General features: G+C 31.6%; 1 long non-coding RNA gene across 1 annotated transcript in view; it reads left to right on the top strand.

The window, feature by feature from the left end:
- LOC119605113 overlaps positions 1-18505 on the top strand; it is a 176609-nt gene that overhangs the window by 132066 nt on the left and 26038 nt on the right. The window contains exon 5 of the long non-coding RNA XR_005231563.1: positions 16378-16453. This is a non-coding gene — a long non-coding RNA (uncharacterized LOC119605113). The remainder of the gene's footprint in view (positions 1-16377; positions 16454-18505) is intronic.

Here is an 18505-nt window from a genome sequence, read left to right as displayed (position 1 = left end):
CTACGTTTTAAATGTTTTTTTTTTTTTGCTTCACATTTGTAATCTTATGTGTTTAGTTGTTGTTTTTTGTTGTTGGCCAACTTTTTGCCAACATAAAGGTGGATGAGGGGATGTGATGTATTTGTTGCTTTAGTTTCTTTTAAGGTCCTATTTCGAACGTTTTGTTTTCATTTGTATTTAAGTGTGTTTTTGTGTACTTTTTCTTTAGTTTTTATTTGCTTCTTTATATTCTCATGTAAGTAAGTACCAGTGTATCTTGGATGCAGCTTGATGATGATGACTTACACGCTTTATAAACTATTATGAAAATTAGCTATAAAAATGTAATGAATCTCCTTTTGATATTAAGTAAATTGTTCATTAATTGAAATTTTTTTTCTTTTTTTTTATTGTGTCTTTAGGTAATTAAATTTTTTCTACAACCAGCACAATGGTGATTTTAAAATCATTAATTAAATGTTGTTTTGGTTATAGAAAAAATAATGCTTTAATTATGTTTAAAAACAGCAGGAAATTAAAATGTTATTCAAAATTTTATTTTTAATTTATTAAAAGATTTTCTTTTTTATTATATTTGTTATGCTTTAAAATAGATTTTTTACAATTCATCATGGGAATTATAAAAAAATATGATGATGTGTGAAATATAATTTAAATTGAGTTTTTTTTTGTAATAGCAAGGAGTATTATTAGTTTCAGAGTTATTTTTTAATTTCGAATAGATTTTGGAGTTTTACAAATGTTTAGAAAGTACTTCCACTTCACGAATTGATGATGTAGTTCTGGAAAGAAACTTGATCGCTTTCGTGTCAACCTTGAACAAGAGAATATTACTGCTTCTTTATACCCCAATTCGATCTAAGGAGCTTCAGTCTATTGTGTTATTCGATATAGATACCCGAATACTAAGATATCTCGTCTCGTGTTAGCTATTTAAGTTAGTTAGTTAGTTAGTAATATCCGGAATAACAAGCAAAAAAGTGATTTTCACTGTCCTCGTCTGAATCCGCACGTCCAATTTTGTATAACTGTGTCCGTTGTCCTGTGTGTCCACTCGGAATACGTACAATCATACTTACCTCAGACAATCATACTTACCTCAGGATTGCTCATTTTGAGGAGATTTCTACTCTTGTTTTCATAGTTAGTTAGTTAGTTAGTTAGTTAGTTAGTTAGTTAGTTAGTTAGTTAGTTAGTTAGTAGTTAGTTAGTTAGTTAGTTAGTTAGTTAGTTAGTTAGTTAGTTAGTTAGTTAGTTAGTTAGTTAGTTAGTTAGTTAGTTAGTTAGTTAGTTAGTTAGTTAGTTTAGTTAGTTAGTTAGTTAGTTAGTTAGTTAGTTAGTTAGTAGTTAGTTAGTTAGTTAGTTAGTTAGTTAGTTAGTTAGTTAGTTAGTTCGTTAGTTAGTTAGTTTCGTTAGTTAGTTAGTTAGTTCGTTAGTTAGTTAGTTAGTTAGTTAGTTAGTTAGTTAGTTCTTAGTTAGTTAGTTAGTTAGTTAGTTAGTTAGTTAGTTAGTTAGTTAGTTAGTTAGTTAGTTAGTTAGTTAGTTAGTTAGTTAGTTCGTTAGTTAGTTAGTAATATCCGGAATAACAAGCAAAAAAAGTGATTTTCACTGTCCTCATCTGAATCCGCACGTCCAATTTAGTATAACTGTGTCCGTAGTCCTGTTTGTCCATTCGGAATACGTACAATCATACTTACCTCAGACTTACAATCATACTTACCTCAGACAATCATACTTACCTCCGGATTGCTCATTTTGAGGAGATTTCTACTCTTGTTTTCATAGTTAGTTAGTTAGTTAGTTAGTTAGTTAGTCCTGCTGGTCCTGCTTTCTGAAAATCTTATTTACTTCCTAAAATGTTCAGACATTCAGACAATTTGCAAGATCACGAAACCTTTGTGCATTAAAAAGTTTTATTCCTGGTTGGAGTTCATTTTATACGGCTCCCGATTTTGGCTTTTTATCACACTTTTTAAGAGAACTCATTATCGCGCGATAACTATCATAACTTCTTCCTAAATGACATTGCAATGAGGTTTCACACATAACAGGACGTGACCTGCTTTCATTAGCATGTTAAAATTCTATTCCCGATTCTTCGGACTAATACTTTAAGTTCTTTATAAATTACAATTGATCTCTTATATACTCCCGTTTGAACGTTCAAGTACTGCGACAGTGATAGAAAAACTGATCTCCTATCTATTGATTTCAAGAAGGGTTATATCTGGTTACTTTTTAGAGAGACGACGTAGCACTATTAGTGGATAATCTACATACAGTAGCATTTTCCATATTTTTTGTGAAGTGATTAGTGCTACTATCCCTGGATGCTTTAGTAATTTTAAAAAGTATTCTATAGATCTATCTTTAAACTATTTATGTACTAACCTCACTCATATTGATATTGAAACAGTTTCTTTTATCTCAGATCCCCAAATTCCAAATTATTAAATTTTTATTTTATTCCCTAAGCTACAACTAAAAACTATTTAAGTAAATACAAATATTTAAATTGTGATCATTAAGTTTTTTCGTAAAATTTTTTGATAGTTCCTTTACTAAAGCAACATAAAATAAATAAAATACCACATACCATGATAGTAACAACAATTTAACTATAGCCTTTTAACTAATTACACATTATAGTAATTATTAAAGACAAAATAATATATAATCTAAACAAAATGCTCATTTTGCTGTGGCGAGTGTAGAACGACGAGTGTTGTTTTTTTTTTATAAACAAATTGTATACCTTGACATATCCATGGAACAAACCAAGCAATCATCCATCCATATCATTCCAATCCAGCAGTCAACACATGTTCATACATACATATGAGTACTTACACACAAATCAACGAGCAGTACTTTATAGTGTGATGTTGAATTGCTTCGGAGTAGTTGTGGTATTTTTTTTTTTTTTTGGTACCGAGTAGTAGAGTTTGCACTCTGAACAACAAATCAAAAAAGTATACATGCAATTGCCTTAAACCATGAACAAACATTTTAAAAACTCTAGAGACTATAAAATTCCTTTAACAAACAACGGCTGACGTCTGGTAGATGGATGGATGGACGGTTGGTTGCTTGGATGGTGGATGAATGTATGATTTTCAAAGTGAAAAAACCGCCGCATTTAAAACTCTGAAAAAAAAATTTAAGGTACAAAATCAACAAACACTCGTACATATGAACCAACCAACGAACAAAAAACGATCATATGAAATAAACACATTAAAAAAAAGTACGATGAAAAAAAGTTCTGTTATATCTGTTAAATCTGACTTTAACTCACTGTGATCGTCGTACATACCGTTGGGAAATTTGATCGCTGAACCGTTGATTTGCAAAAAAAAAAAAAATAACATGTGTGTGCTATCTTACACCATTTCACTTTTTTTTAATTTAAAATTAGAAATTTCGAAAGAAAATTGTTTAACAGAAGAACTGTCTATAACTATCGTCAAAATAATATTTTATAAAAAATTTATCGACAGAAGAATTTCCTCTAGAAAATTGATCGATAGAAAAATGTCCTATAGAAAATTTATAGAATTGATAAAGAATATTCTGAATAATCATTTTCTTAAGAGAATTTTTATTTTTATATAGAAGAACTTTATATAAAAATGGATGGTTAACGTTGTAGTTCACTGAGCGCGAACAGTCAAGTAGAGTCGAAGAGAATCTGTTTTAACCTGACCACTCCACTCGTCAGATGTAGTATTGCATAGTATTAGATGCAGCCTGTGGCAGTGAGAAATATCAGGATATCATTGAGCTTAGATCCAGATATCTCACCAAGGTTAGATATGAAGTAACTGTCAAGAAAACGGTTTGTTAAGCCTCGCTGCGCTGCAAGCAGATATGGCCATAATATGCAGATCTATAGGTAGGATGTGCAATATAGTGTTCAGAGCTTCTGAAGGGCTAGTTCTTAAAGCACCTGTTACCCCAATAAAGTCCACCATACGAGAGATCCATAAATAAGAATAGAACGTACTTTAGCTGTGTACATCCATTTAACTATGTTGGGAGTCCCAACTTGGGAGTAAGTCCCCATTTCTTTTCAAACATCTTACGACAGGTATATAGGCAACCGTTGCCTTATTGACCATTTCATACCAAACATCTTACGACAGGTATGTACGCAACCCGTTGACATCTTGGAGCCTATAAATATAAATAGATATTTGGCATTTTCAATAGTACCAGTTTCGTCTTGTTAGGGTTAACTCCTAGGTCGCTGTCTGTGGCCCAATTACCGAGTAGCTCCAAAACATTAGACATGACATCACTAACATGGATTTCAACATAGTTACTAGCCAGTTGCTGATATACTCTTCAACATCTAGATAAGCAAGAGCTTGTTGAATTGCAGAAGTACTTACGTTATTGGAGGCACCTTCTATGTCTAAGTAGGCTCTCATAGTATATTGCCTGTGGTAGTGAGAAATCTCAAGATATCATTAAGCTTAGATCCAAATGTCTCACCAAGGTTAGATATGAAGTAATTACCAGGAAAACGGTTTCTTTTAACGGATAATCAGAGGAATTGCAGAGAAAATGAAAGACTGTTTCTTCCTTTTCCCTGTCTTTGCAGCTGTGACAGTGTTCATTGAAGGGTAGCCCAAGCTGACTTGCATGCCTGCCTAGTACCCAGTGTCCTGTTATTACTGCTATCAATCTCGATATATCCCATCTACTTCGGTTTATAAGGAGTCTTGTACGTTTCTCATTAAAGGAGGGTCACAATGTCTTGGCCCCTTTACATGTGTCTAGATTATTCCACCTATTTTCAGCCTTTTGCAGATAGAATCTGAGGATACTACTCTTGATAACACCTAACGGGGTTGCTACTGAAACGGCGTTGGAGATATCAATAGCAGATCCCGTTCTGGCAAGCTAATCTGCCTGTTCATTTCCATAATAGTCCCTATGCGCAGGGACACAAACAATGGTATCGTCAGACAGCCGATCCAACCTTGAGAGATCTATCTTGCATTGTCTAACTAATAGGGAAGTGGTAGTATAAGAATCTAATGAGAATAGTGCCGCTTGACTATCGACAAAATTTCCTATGTTGCCTCGAATATTGATGTCATGTAATACCCTACAAGCTGACATTATCGCGAATATTTCAGCCTGAAAGACACTACAGTTGTTGGGAAGACGGTGAGATATACTTATCCCAAGTTCTTGACAGAAGACACCAGAGCCAACACCACAGTTCATTTTAGAATCCGTGTGTGGGGTAATATTGGAGGTAAATGTCTTAAAATCTTATCGTGTCCATATGTTCCTTCTGGATGAGTTAAGCCTCGCTGCGCTGCAAGCAGATATGGCCATAATATGCAGATCTATAGGTAGGATGTGCAATGTAGTGTTCAGAGCTTCTGAAGGGCTAGTTCTTAAAGCACCTGTTACCCCAATAGTTGAAGTCCACCATACGAGAGATCCATAAATAAGAATAGGACGTACTGTAGCTGTGTACATCCATTTAACTATTTGGGAGTCCCAACTTCGGACTAAGTCCCCATTTCATTCCAAACATCTTACGACAGGTATATAGGCAACCGTTGCCTTATTGACCATTTCATTCCAAACATCTTACGACAGGTATGTATGCAACCGTTGCCTTGTTGACCTGTGTTGGATGTTGAGTTGCCATGATAGCTTGGAGTCTATAAATATAAATAGATATTTGGCATTGTGAACAGTACTAGTTTCGTCTTGTTAGGGTTAACTTCTAGGTCGCTGTATGTGGCCCAATTACCTAACATGGATTTCTACATAGTTACTAGCCAGTTGCTGATATACTCTTCAACATCTAGATAAGCAAGATCTTGTTGAATTGCAGAAGTATTTACATTATTGGATTCACCTTCTATGTCTAAGTAGGCTCCCATTGTATATTGTTTAATTTCGAGGGATCTTTCTATAACTCTGCCAACCTCATGTAGAGCAGCTGTCTCTGTAGATCGTCCTTTAAGGTAGGCATGTTGACTAGTTGAAAGCCGCGATGAGCTTTCTAGCCGTTGCCTAATATGCGTATCAATGAGTCTTTCCAGCGTTTTGAGCTGATGAAAGATGAAAGACTAATTGGACGAAAGTCCTTCGCATTCTCGGGACATAGTTGAGAGAGAGGCTGAGCGTATATATTCTATGAAACATCATTGGCAAAATACCATATGGCCCTGGTGATTTGAATCGGGAAAAACTATTATCGCTACTATTGTTGATAAAAAATGGATAAACAGAAGAATTTTCGCTAAAAAATTTTATTGAAAAATGAGTTTTCTGCAGCAAATTGATAGAATAATTTTCTGTAGAAAATTAATCGATAGAAGAATTTTTCGTATAGAAAATTGATTGACAATTTTACAATAAAAACCCAGTTTAAAAAAATCGAGTTCTCTTCTCCAAAAAATCCAAAATTCGTATTCTTTAAAAAATGATGTTTCTCATGGACTTATGGAAATGGTGTAATGAGTACTTTGAAAAAAGTGGAAAGAAATCATGCCAAAAAAACAAACCCAACATACACTTAAAAATTCAGAATGTATGTTGGCGGTCAGTCATGACATAAGGGAAATTTAAGACAGTAATTTTCAAGTAGAGAATATTGATTTCATAGATTGTTGATAGATGGCGTTGTTTGATCAACCCCGTTTGCCAAAAAAAAAAAAAAAAATGCAATAGCAAAATAAACCGTTGTCAAGAAATGTCTTTTGTCTTAGTGTGATTCCTAAGAGTTTTTCTTTTAAATAATGGCGGTCTTTTATGTTTGAAGTCCATTTGGTGATTTCCGTTTTTTTATATATAAATATATTTTATTGCTACAAACAGGGGTGCAGTTATAAAAGGGAAAATAAATTGATTTCTTTATTAAAAAATTAGGGTGGAGTTAATATAAATTGGAAGGTAAATAAAATAAAAATTATACATATTTCTCATATGACAGTTATCAAAGTCGGCAAAGTTCTTTTGATTTTTGAAATTCCTTTACATTGAAAAAAACAATATTTTAAACATTGTTTCTCACACTTGAAACTTTATATCATTAAAATGATCTTAATATAAAGTACAATCTTTATCAAAAAAAGGGAAAAAATTGCCCCTCTCCCGAACTCACTAAATCCTCTTTGCTTCTCTACACCACTGCTTCCGAAAGATTAAATGATGACGATATTTTTATTTAAACACCTTCTATGTCGATTTTTTTTTAAATTTTTTTTAGGAGAAAGAACATTTTGTGAAAATGAACAATAATGAAACGCTTTAAGCTATAGTTTTATTTAGTTTCTTTATTTCATTGGGTCTGCTGGTATATTTTTCTGCTTTGACCATCGATACGATCATACAAATCATTTAATGTACACAGAGGAAGTGCCAGAAACAGAAAGAGAGAGAGGAGTTCCTTTTGTTGTAAATATGTTGTTGGAGTTGGTGTTTTTATTTTTTTCTTGACTATCAGAAGATCTCTATCATTGCTTACACACACATTAAGGCGTTAGTGTACCGCAAAAGTCCAGATATACAGAGGAGAAATTTTTAAATGGCTGCCAGATCAAATTTAATTAAATTGGGATTTTCATAAACTTAGAACGTTTTTTCTATGATTTTTTAAGAAAACATTTTTCTGTCGATCAATTTTCGATCCATTAAAAAATTCTTCTATCGATTAATTTTTTATAAAAATTCTTTCGTTTTAAATTTTCTATAAAAAATTCTTCTCCTGATCATGTTTCTATCGACAATTCGTTGTCAACAAATTTTCTATAGAAAATATACTTTTTTTATAATTTTTTTTCGATTAATCTATTATAGCAAATTCTTCTCTTGATGCATTTTTTACAGAGAGATAATTTTCTTCAGAGATTTTTTATAAAAAATTTGTTTGTCGATAATTTAAAAAAAATTCTGTCGATCAAAATTCTATATCAATTCTGCTGTCGATAAATTTCTATAGAAAGTCGAAAGTCTGTTGATCAATTTTCTATAGAAAATTCTTCTGTTGATCAAGTTTCTATGGACAATTCGTTGTCGACAAATTTTCTATAGAAAATTGATCGATCAATTTTCTACGAAAAATTCCTCTTTCCATAAATTTTTTAGAGAAAAATTTTCTGTTGATCAACTTTATTTAGAAAATATTTTCTATAAGTTTTTATAGAAAATTCTTCGTTCAATAACTTTTTTAAAGAAAATTCATCTATCGATAAAATTTAGTTAATTCTTCTGTCGATCATTTTTGTACAGAAAATTCCTCTTTCTATAAATTTTTTCTTCTTGTCGATTCTTTTTTCGATCATTTTCTTTAGTAAACTCTACTGTCGATCAATTTTCTTAAAAAAATTCTTCTGTCGATCAGTTTTCTGTAGAAAATTCTTCTGTCGATTCTTTTTTTGATCATTTGCTTTAGTAAAATCTACTGTCGATCAATTTTCTTTAAAAAAAATTTTTCTGTCGATCAGTTTTCTGTAGAAAATTCTTCTGTCGGTTCTTTTTTCGATCATTTTCTCTAGCAAATTCTACTGTCGATCACTTTTCTTAAGAAAATTCTTCTGTCGATTCTTCTATCAATCATTTTCTTTAGTAAACCCTACTGTCGATCAATTTTCTTTAAAAAATTCTTCTATCGATCATTTTTTTACAGAAAATCAATCGTTCTATCAATCTTTTAGAAAAAAATTCGTCTGGCGATAAATTTTCTATAGATAGTTTTTCTGTCGATCAATTTTCTTTAAAAAATTCTTCTGTCGATCAGTTTTCTGTAGAAAATTCTTCTGTCGATTCTTCTTTCGATCATTTTCTTTAGCAAATTCTACTGCCGATCACTTTTCTTTAGAAAATTCTTCTGTCGATTCTTCTATCGATCATTTTTTTAATCGTTCTATCAATCTTTTAGAAAAAAATTCGTCTGGAGATAAATTTTCTATAGATAATTCTTCTGTCGATCAATTTTCTTTAGAAAATTCTTCTGTGGATCAGTCATCTGTAGAAAATTCTTCTGTCGATTCTTCTATCGATAGTAAATTCTACTGTCGATCAATTTTCTTTAGAAAACTCTTCTGTCGATCAGTTTTCTGTAGAAAATTCTTCTGTCGATCAGTTTTTTGTAGAAAATTCTTCTGTCGATTAGTTTTTTTATAGAAAAATTTTGTGTAGAAAATTCTTCTGTTAATAAATTTTCTGTAGAAAAATTCTTCTGTTGATCAATTTCCTATAGAAAACTTTCCTATCGATCAATTTTCTACAGAAAATTCTTGTTTCCATTTATTTTTTAGAAAAAATTTCTCCATCGATAAATTTTCCATAAAAAATTCTTTTATCGATTCGTATTTACATTTTCTGACGACCAATAGAAATTTTATAGAAAAATCTTCTGTTTATAAATTTTTTATAGAAAATTCTTCTTTAGAATCGTAATCAAAGTAGATGTTATTACAGGGATTTCAATCCACATTTCATACGGCACCACTAGGAATATCTGAACCAAAAAAAAACTCCGTAAACATGACGATGACTATGACGATTACGAAAAAATTATGTACAAATGTATAAATGTGCAGTGGAGGGTATTGTTCAAGTATTGTCGGTACGTGTGGCACTCCATGTCGGCATGGTTGTTGCTTTTGTTTTTTTTTTTTTTTCTACTTCTCCTTCTTTGTCTTTTATATGTGCAGCGAATTTTGAAATTGCAGCCTTTAGCTGACAGCATGAATGATAGCGTCAAAGGCGAAGCTAATCAAATTTGACCATCATCATCATTATTATTATTATCGTCATCATCGGTATTGTTGCATTGTGGCAATGTGTGGTGTAGTATGGTGTGGCATGGTTGTGCTATAGTACGTTGTAGGAACAAAAAAAACAAAAATTATGTTGGAAAAGGAAACGACAACAATGGTCAAAAAAGATGAGTTGTGATTTTATTACATTTAGAGTTTTATTATTCGTTTTGCTTCTTGTTATTGTTGTTGCTTATAATTTCTTACCATAAAAATTTCCTGTTATTCATTATTACACGGTAATTTTTTGTAGATTTTTTTGGGGTTTAAACTTTTAATATCTTTAAATGCTAGATTTAAATAACTTTTGGATTGTCTTTAAAATGCTTTGATCTATATAATTTCCTTTTAAAATTTTTCAAAATTATTTTTCATTCTAAACATTTTTTCGCAGGTGGTCCCTATAATTCTTATGCGAACATAAAAAATTCAACATTTCAATGTTAAATAACTAAATATTGACAAGCTCATTTATTTATTAACAATGAAAAGAGTACAATAGCAACAACAATTACCATAGCTTTAACATTACTTATAAAACTTCTATATTTTTTAGTATTGAAAATATTCTAGGCAAAAAAATAATGAAAAAGAAAAAAATAAATAGTCATACAGCGACATTTCATAAAATCGACTGAAAATACAATGTGAAATTAAACAGACAGACCATGTCGGCAAAACATAAACTAAAAAAATTAAATAAAGTACTCAAATGTGCTTTATAATACTTTAATATTTAAAAGTCACAGAGATCATCGTTTTAGGCGATAGCTGACTTTTGTTGTGCCCTACTGAAAACTTTAATAAAGGCGATTCTAAAACTGTAACCAGTATCTGAACGCGAGTATTCCTTCCTCTTAATTTCTGTCAGATTAACCTCTATCGGAATCAGTCTATAGACAAGACTTTAGACTAGACTATAGACTAGACTATAGACTAGACTAAAGACTAGACTAAAGACTAGACTAAAGACTAGACTAAAGACTAGACTTTAGACTAGACTATAGACTAGACTATAGACTAGACTAAAGACTAGACTATAGACTAGACTATAGACTAGACTATAGACTAGACTATAGACTGGACTATAGACTAGACTATAGACTAGACTATAGACTAGACTATAGACTAGACTATAGACTAGACTATAGACTAGACTATAGACTAGACTATAGACTAGACTATAGACTAGACTATAGACTAGACTAAAGACTAGTCTAAAGACTACACTATAGACTAGACTATAGACTAGACTATAGACTAGACTATAGACTAGACTATAGACTAGACTAAAGACTAGACTATAGACTAGACTATAGACTAGACTATAGACTAGACTATAGACTAGACTATAGACTAGACTATAGACTAGACTATAGACTAGACTGTAGACTAGACTATAGACTAGACTATAGACTAGACTATAGACTAGACTATAGACTAGACTATAGACTGGACTATAGACTAGACTATAGACTAGACTATAGACTAGACTATAGATTAGACTATAGATTAGACTATAGACTAGACTATAGACTATAGACTAGACTATATACTAGAATATAGACTAAAGACTAGACTATAGACTAGACTATAGACTAGACTATAGACTAGACTATAGACTATAGACTAGACTATAGACTAGACTATAGACTAGACTATAGACTAGACTATAGACTAGACTATAGACTTGACTATAGACTAGACTATAGACTAGACTATAGACTAGACTATAGACTAGACTATAGACTAGACTATAGACTAGACTATAGACTAGACTATAGACTAGACTATAGACTAGACTAAAGACTAGACTAAAGACTAGACTATAGACTAGACTATAGACTAGACTATAGACTAGACTATAGACTAGACTATAGACTAGACTATAGACTAGACTATAGACTAGACTATAGACTAGACTATAGACTAGACTATAGACTAGACTATAGACTAGACTATAGACTAGACTATAGACTAGACTATAGACTACACTATAGACTAGACTATAGACTAGACTATAGAATAGACTAGACTATAGACTAGACTATAGACTAGACTATAGACTAGACTATAGACTAGACTATAGACTAGACTATAGACTAGACTATAGACTGGGCTATAGACTGGACTAGACATTTAAGGGTATGTTACATTTAACTCGGGCAAGTAGACAGATGGCATGATACTGGCTTCTTGCAGGAAGCTTTAAAAATCACCAGAGTACCGTTTTATCAAACTTCCATTCCTCGATATAGGGTACTCCGAAACAAATAAAATCAAATAAATAAAAATAGTACTTCAAACAACCCAAGTACACAGATTAATAAATGTATAGAACATGAAGTTATTGTTGCTGTTGTTGTTGTTTTTATTTATTTCTTTATATCTTTCTGTGTGTTTGTTGCCATTTTAATAGTGCTTCCACTCTACGGCTGTTTTGAACTCAGCCGACCAGAAAACTAGTTAATGGCAAATAATATAAACTAAACATTTGCAAATAATAATGAAAAAAGAAAAAATGCAAAAAAAAATCCAAAACTGAAATGAAATAGTCGAACACATTCATCGCAACTAAAGTAAAATCAAACCAACCAACAAACTTCTCTCATACCATTTTCAAAAACAAACATCCATTAAAGAAACCAAAACCAAATAACAAAAAATATAATCAACTAATATACAAACATTAGACACTAGAGTGGAGTCCCCTTGCTTATAAGTCAAATAATGTTTTTTTGTTTTAAACAAGATAAAAGTTATAGATCAAAAGCAGAAGAGCAAAAAAAAAATTAAAAGCAAATGAAAAATATTGTCATCAATAGATTATTAAGTTAAAGTTAAATGGATGTGAAGACATGGCAACTGCAATCTAAGCAAAAGACAACAGCTACAACAACAAACGACAACATCAACAACTACAACTACATTAGCGACAACATGACACAACTTCAAACGTTTTTTGCCGACTTATGACTAGAGGAGGAAATGCAAAATATTATTTAAGTCTTTTTTTTCTCTCTCTTTTTACAAGGTAAATTAACCATGATATGAGATCAAAGAAATAGCAGATTTGTTAAGATTGATATACTCCTTGAGAGATCGAACTCTCTTTAAACGAAATTCAAAGGTTTCGTTGTTAATCCAAAATATTTAGATCTTTCTCAATGTTTATCGAAATCATTGAATTTTAAACTTTCGGAACTAGAGTATATATTGACTATAGAAATGCCTAACTAATGACTACATACTATAATATATACTAGACTATAGATTAGGCTATATAATAGACTATATATCAGGCTATATAGTAGACCATACATCAGGCTACATGCTAGACTATAGAATTCCCAATGGACTAAGCTATAGACTAGAATGTAAAATAGACCGTATATTTAGACTATAGTTTAGTCTATAGCCTAGAAAAGACTATTGACTAGACTATAGACTAGAATATGGACTAGACTAGACTTTTGACTAGACTAGACTACAGACTAGACTATTGACTAGACTATAGAATAGACTATAGACTTGACTATAGACTAGACTATAGACTAAACTATAGACTAGACTATAGACTAGACTAAAGACTAGACTATAGACTAGACTATATACTAGACTATAGACTAGACTATAGACTAGACTGTAGACTATACTATAGACTAGACTATAGACTAGACTAAAGTCTAGACTATAGACTAGACTATAGACTAGACTATAGACTACACTATAGACTAGACTAACGTCTAGACTATAGACTAGACTATAGACTAGACTATAGACTAGACTATAGACTAGACTATAGACTAGACTATAGACTAGACTATAGACTAGACTATAGACTAGACTATAGACTAGACTATAGACTAGACTATAGACTAGACTAGACTATAGACTAGACTATAGACTAGACTATAGACTAGACTATAGACTAGACTATAGACTAGACTATAGACTAGACTATAGACTAGACTATAGACTAGACTATAGACTAGACTATAGACTAGACTATAGACTAGACGGTAGACTAGATTATATAGACTATAGACTAGACTATAGACTAGACTATAGACTAGACTATAGACTAGACTATAGACTAGACTATAGACTAGACTATAGACTAGACTATAGACTAGACTATAGACTAGACTATAGACTAGACTATAGACTAGACTATAGACTAGACTATAGACTAGACTATAGACTAGACTATAGACTAGACTATAGACTAGACTATAGACTAGACTATAGACTAGACTATAGACTAGACTATAGACTAGACTATAGACTAGACTATAGACTAGACTATAGACTAGACTATAGATTAGACTATAGACTAGACTATAGACTAGACTATAGACTAGACTATAGACTAGACTATAGACTAGACTATAGACTAGACTATAGACTAGACTATAGACTAGACTATAGACTAGACTATAGACTAGACTATAGACTAGACTATAGACTAGACTATAGACTAGACTATAGACTAGACTATAGACTAGACTATAGACTAGACTATAGACTAGACTATGGACTAGACTATAGACCAGACTATAGAATAGACTAGACTAGACTATAGACTAGACTATAGACTAGACTACAGACTAGACTATAGTGTAGCCTATAGACTAGACTATAGACTACACTGTAGACTATATTATAGACTAGACTATAGACTTGACTATAGACTAGTCTATAGACTAGACTATAGACTAGACTATAGACTAGACTATAGACTAGACTGTAGACTAGACTATAGACTAGACTATAGACTAGACTGTAGACTAGACTATAGACTAGACTATAGACTAGACTATAGACTGGACTATAGACTAGACTATAGACTAGACTAGAAAGCTGATTTAAATATTTAGACAAAAAAATAGTTTTTGAGTGTTCAAAAGAGTTTTTTTTTTTTTTTTGATTTATACTCAATTGAAAAATAAATATTTCTTTATTAAATGCCCTACTGCCCACTGTGCTTGTGTGAATTAATGTGCAATTATAAATATATCCAACTAATTGAAAATCATTGCAAATCCCCATAAAGAAGGCTGAAACTATTTTGCCATTCATTCATATACAAACTTCTAGATTTCCTCTGCAAAAGACAAACAATCAACAACAAAAAAGCCACTCTTTTTTGTCATGTTAATGCTGCAACATCAAACAATTATGTATATACATTTTGAAATAGAAGATCTTAATCTAAATTCTTTGTAATGCCATTATAACTAGTTTACTAATATGTTAACAATAGCACATTCAACTATAACTACATGACAAACAAACACAAAAAAGAAAAACTAGACTAAAATTACCAGCAATTGTTTATTAAATTTTGTTTTTGTTGTTATTACTTCTACAATTGATTAGCAGCTAAAATTTCATTGCAATCACTTGAAATTGAAATACGAGATGAATATCTTGAAACAGTATTGTTCAAACAATTTAAGTAGTCATAATCCTCTTGAAGATTTTTCTGAAGTATTTTATGTTTGTCGTACATGTTCGTAATTATTTAAATTTTTTTTAAATAAATTAAAAATTTTTTAACAATTGAACATAATACATACTTTCAAAAGTACTTACCTTTGTGTAGATGTTTTATGTAGTTTTTGTCTAAAGTGACATCTGCATACTTGTGGAGTAGTTGCACTTCTATGGAGACAGGTCAGTTTTTATTTAATTACTTTCATGTGGACTTACTTTAGTTGCATGGATATTGTTAAAATATAAATTTTAATATATGTATCTACATATTGATATACATATTTCATACGAGGGTGGATTAATAAGTTTTAATTTTTGGAATTATTGTAACTACATAGACACACCTACCTATCTTTTGAATAAAAACCAAACAAAAACTTCCCAGTAAAAACGAAGCAAAGACTTTCATTTGTGTGCTTACTACTTGTTTTTTACATAGAAGTAGTAAAATAATGGCTTATTTTAATAAAGCTACACACACACGCGTCCTCTGAAGCAATTTCCTTAACATTTTACAATATTATTTCTCAAATATACAATTTTCGAATAAATTCTTAAAGTCTTTAAGATTTGTCGATAGATTTAAATTAGAAAACTTCCCTATAATAAATATTTAATCACTTTTGTCTTAAATTGGCTGTTAAGTCCGTCCGTCTGTTCTATTGATCTTGTGCGTGTGTGTTTTTTGTATACATTTAAATTTATTTATTTAGGAAAAATCTTCCAGTTGTTTGATCTTTATTGTAAGAAAATATCTGTATACAAAACGCACCTCTTGCATTCAACATACTCAACAAGGTGGTATTTTATTCCAAGACATTTTTCTATTCATCTATAAATGTGTGTAGAAATGTTTACAATATTGTACATTTGTTTGCTGTTTTACTTTAATGTTTTTTTTTTTTTTTTTTTTTTAACTCGGGACGGACTTCTTTTAGGGATTTAGCTTCGCATGTTGTCATATGTTAAGATGTATGTACGATTGGCTATAAATTTCACATTAATGACTAATGTAAGCACTTGATTCGGTATTTTTTTCTTCATATTTCTTATAACATCTTTATTGTTTTTTTGTTTACAGATTATAATAGAAGACACTTAAAATGAAGCAAATATAAGTGCACGGCGGGATGAAGAAGGATACATTTCCAAAATATGTAAGTAAAATTTTTATTTGTCCAAAAAAATCCAATGTATTAACTTAAGAATTATGGAAACAGATAGAATTTATAATACTTTTCGTTTTCCTTATAGATGTTTAATTTTGAAAATCTTAGTCTAGTCTATAGCCTATGGTCTAGTCTGTAGTCTATAGTCTAGTATATAGTCTAGTTTATAGCCTATAGTCTGGTCTGTACTCTATAGTCTAGTTTATAGACTAGACTATAGCCTAGTTTATAGACTAGACTATAGCCTAGTTTATAGACTAGACTATAGACTAGACTATAGACTAGACTATAGACTAGACTATAGACTAGACTATAGACTAGACTATAGACTAGACTATAGACTAGACCATAGACTAGACTATAGACTAGACTATAAACTAGACTATAGACTAGACTATAGACTAGACTATAGACTAGACTATAGACTAGACTATGTTTATAGTCTAGTGTATAGTCTATGTTCTAGACTAGACTATAGACTAGACTATAGACTAGACTATAGACTATACTATAGACTAGACTACAGACTAGACTCTAGACTAGACTACAGACTAGAATACAGACTAGACTACAGACTAGACTATAGACTAGACTACAGACTATACTATAGTCTATACTATAGACTAGACTATAGACTAGACTATAGACTAGACTATAGACTAGACTATAGACTAGACTATAGACTAGACTATAGACTAGACTACAGACTAGACTACAGACTAGACTACAGACTAGACTCTAGACTAGACTACAGACTAGGCTACAGACTAGACTACAGACTAGACTCTAGACTAGACTACAGACTAGAATACAGACTAGTCTACAGACTTGACTATAGACTAGACTACAGACTATACTATGGACTATACTATAGACTAGACTATAGGCTAGACTATAGACTAGACTATAGACTAGACTATAGACTAGACTACAGACTAGACTACAGACTAGGCTACAGACTAGACTACAGACTAGACTCTAGACTAGACTACAGACTAGGCTACAGACTAGACTACAGACTAGACTCTAGACTGACTACAGACTAGAATACAGACTAGACTACGGACTAGACTATAGACTAGACTACAGACTATACTATAGACTATACTATAGACTAGACTATAGACTATAGACTAGACTATAGACTAGACTATAGACTAGACTATAGACTAGACTATAGACTAGACTATAGACTAGACTACAGACTAGACTACAGACTAGGCTACAGACCAGACTACAGACTAGACTCCAGACTAGACTACAGACTAGAATACAGACTAGACTATAGACTAGACTACAGACTAGACTATAGACTAGACTATAGACTAGACTATAGACTAGACTATAGACTAGACTATAGACTAGAATACAGACTAGACTACAGACTAGGCTACAGACTAGACTCTAGACTGACTACAGACTAGAATACAGACTAGACTACAGACTAGACTATAGACTAGACTACAGACTATACTATAGACTAGACTATAGACTAGACTATAGACTAGGCTACAGACTAGACTGCAGACTAGACTCTAGACTAGACTACAGACTAGAATACAGACTAGACTACAGATTAGACTATAGACTAGACTATAGACTAGACTATAGACTAGACTATAGACTAGACTATAGACTAGACTATAGACTAGACTATAGACTAGACTATAGACTAGACTATAGACTAGACTATAGACTAGACTATAGACTAGACTATAGACTAGACTATAGACTAGACTATAGACTAGACTATAGACTAGACTATAGACTAGACTATAGACTAGACTATAGACTAGACTATAGACTAGACTATAGACTAGACTATAGACTAAACTATAGACTAGACTACAGACTAGACTACAGACTTGACTACAGACTAGGCTATAGACTACACTATAGACTAGACTATAGACTAGACTATAGTCTAGACTATAGACTAGACTATAGACTAGTCTATAGTCTATAGACTAGACTATAGACTAGTCTATAGTCTATAGACTAGACTATAGACTAGACTATAGACTAGACTATAGACTAGAC

The sequence above is a fragment of the Lucilia sericata genome, unplaced genomic scaffold (genome assembly GCF_015586225.1).
Source record: "Lucilia sericata isolate MDLA Ls3-8-SP2 unplaced genomic scaffold, ASM1558622v1 Contig000457F_arrow, whole genome shotgun sequence".
Lineage (NCBI taxonomy): Eukaryota > Metazoa > Arthropoda > Insecta > Diptera > Calliphoridae > Lucilia > Lucilia sericata.
This window is presented reverse-complemented; position numbering and strand designations above follow the sequence as displayed.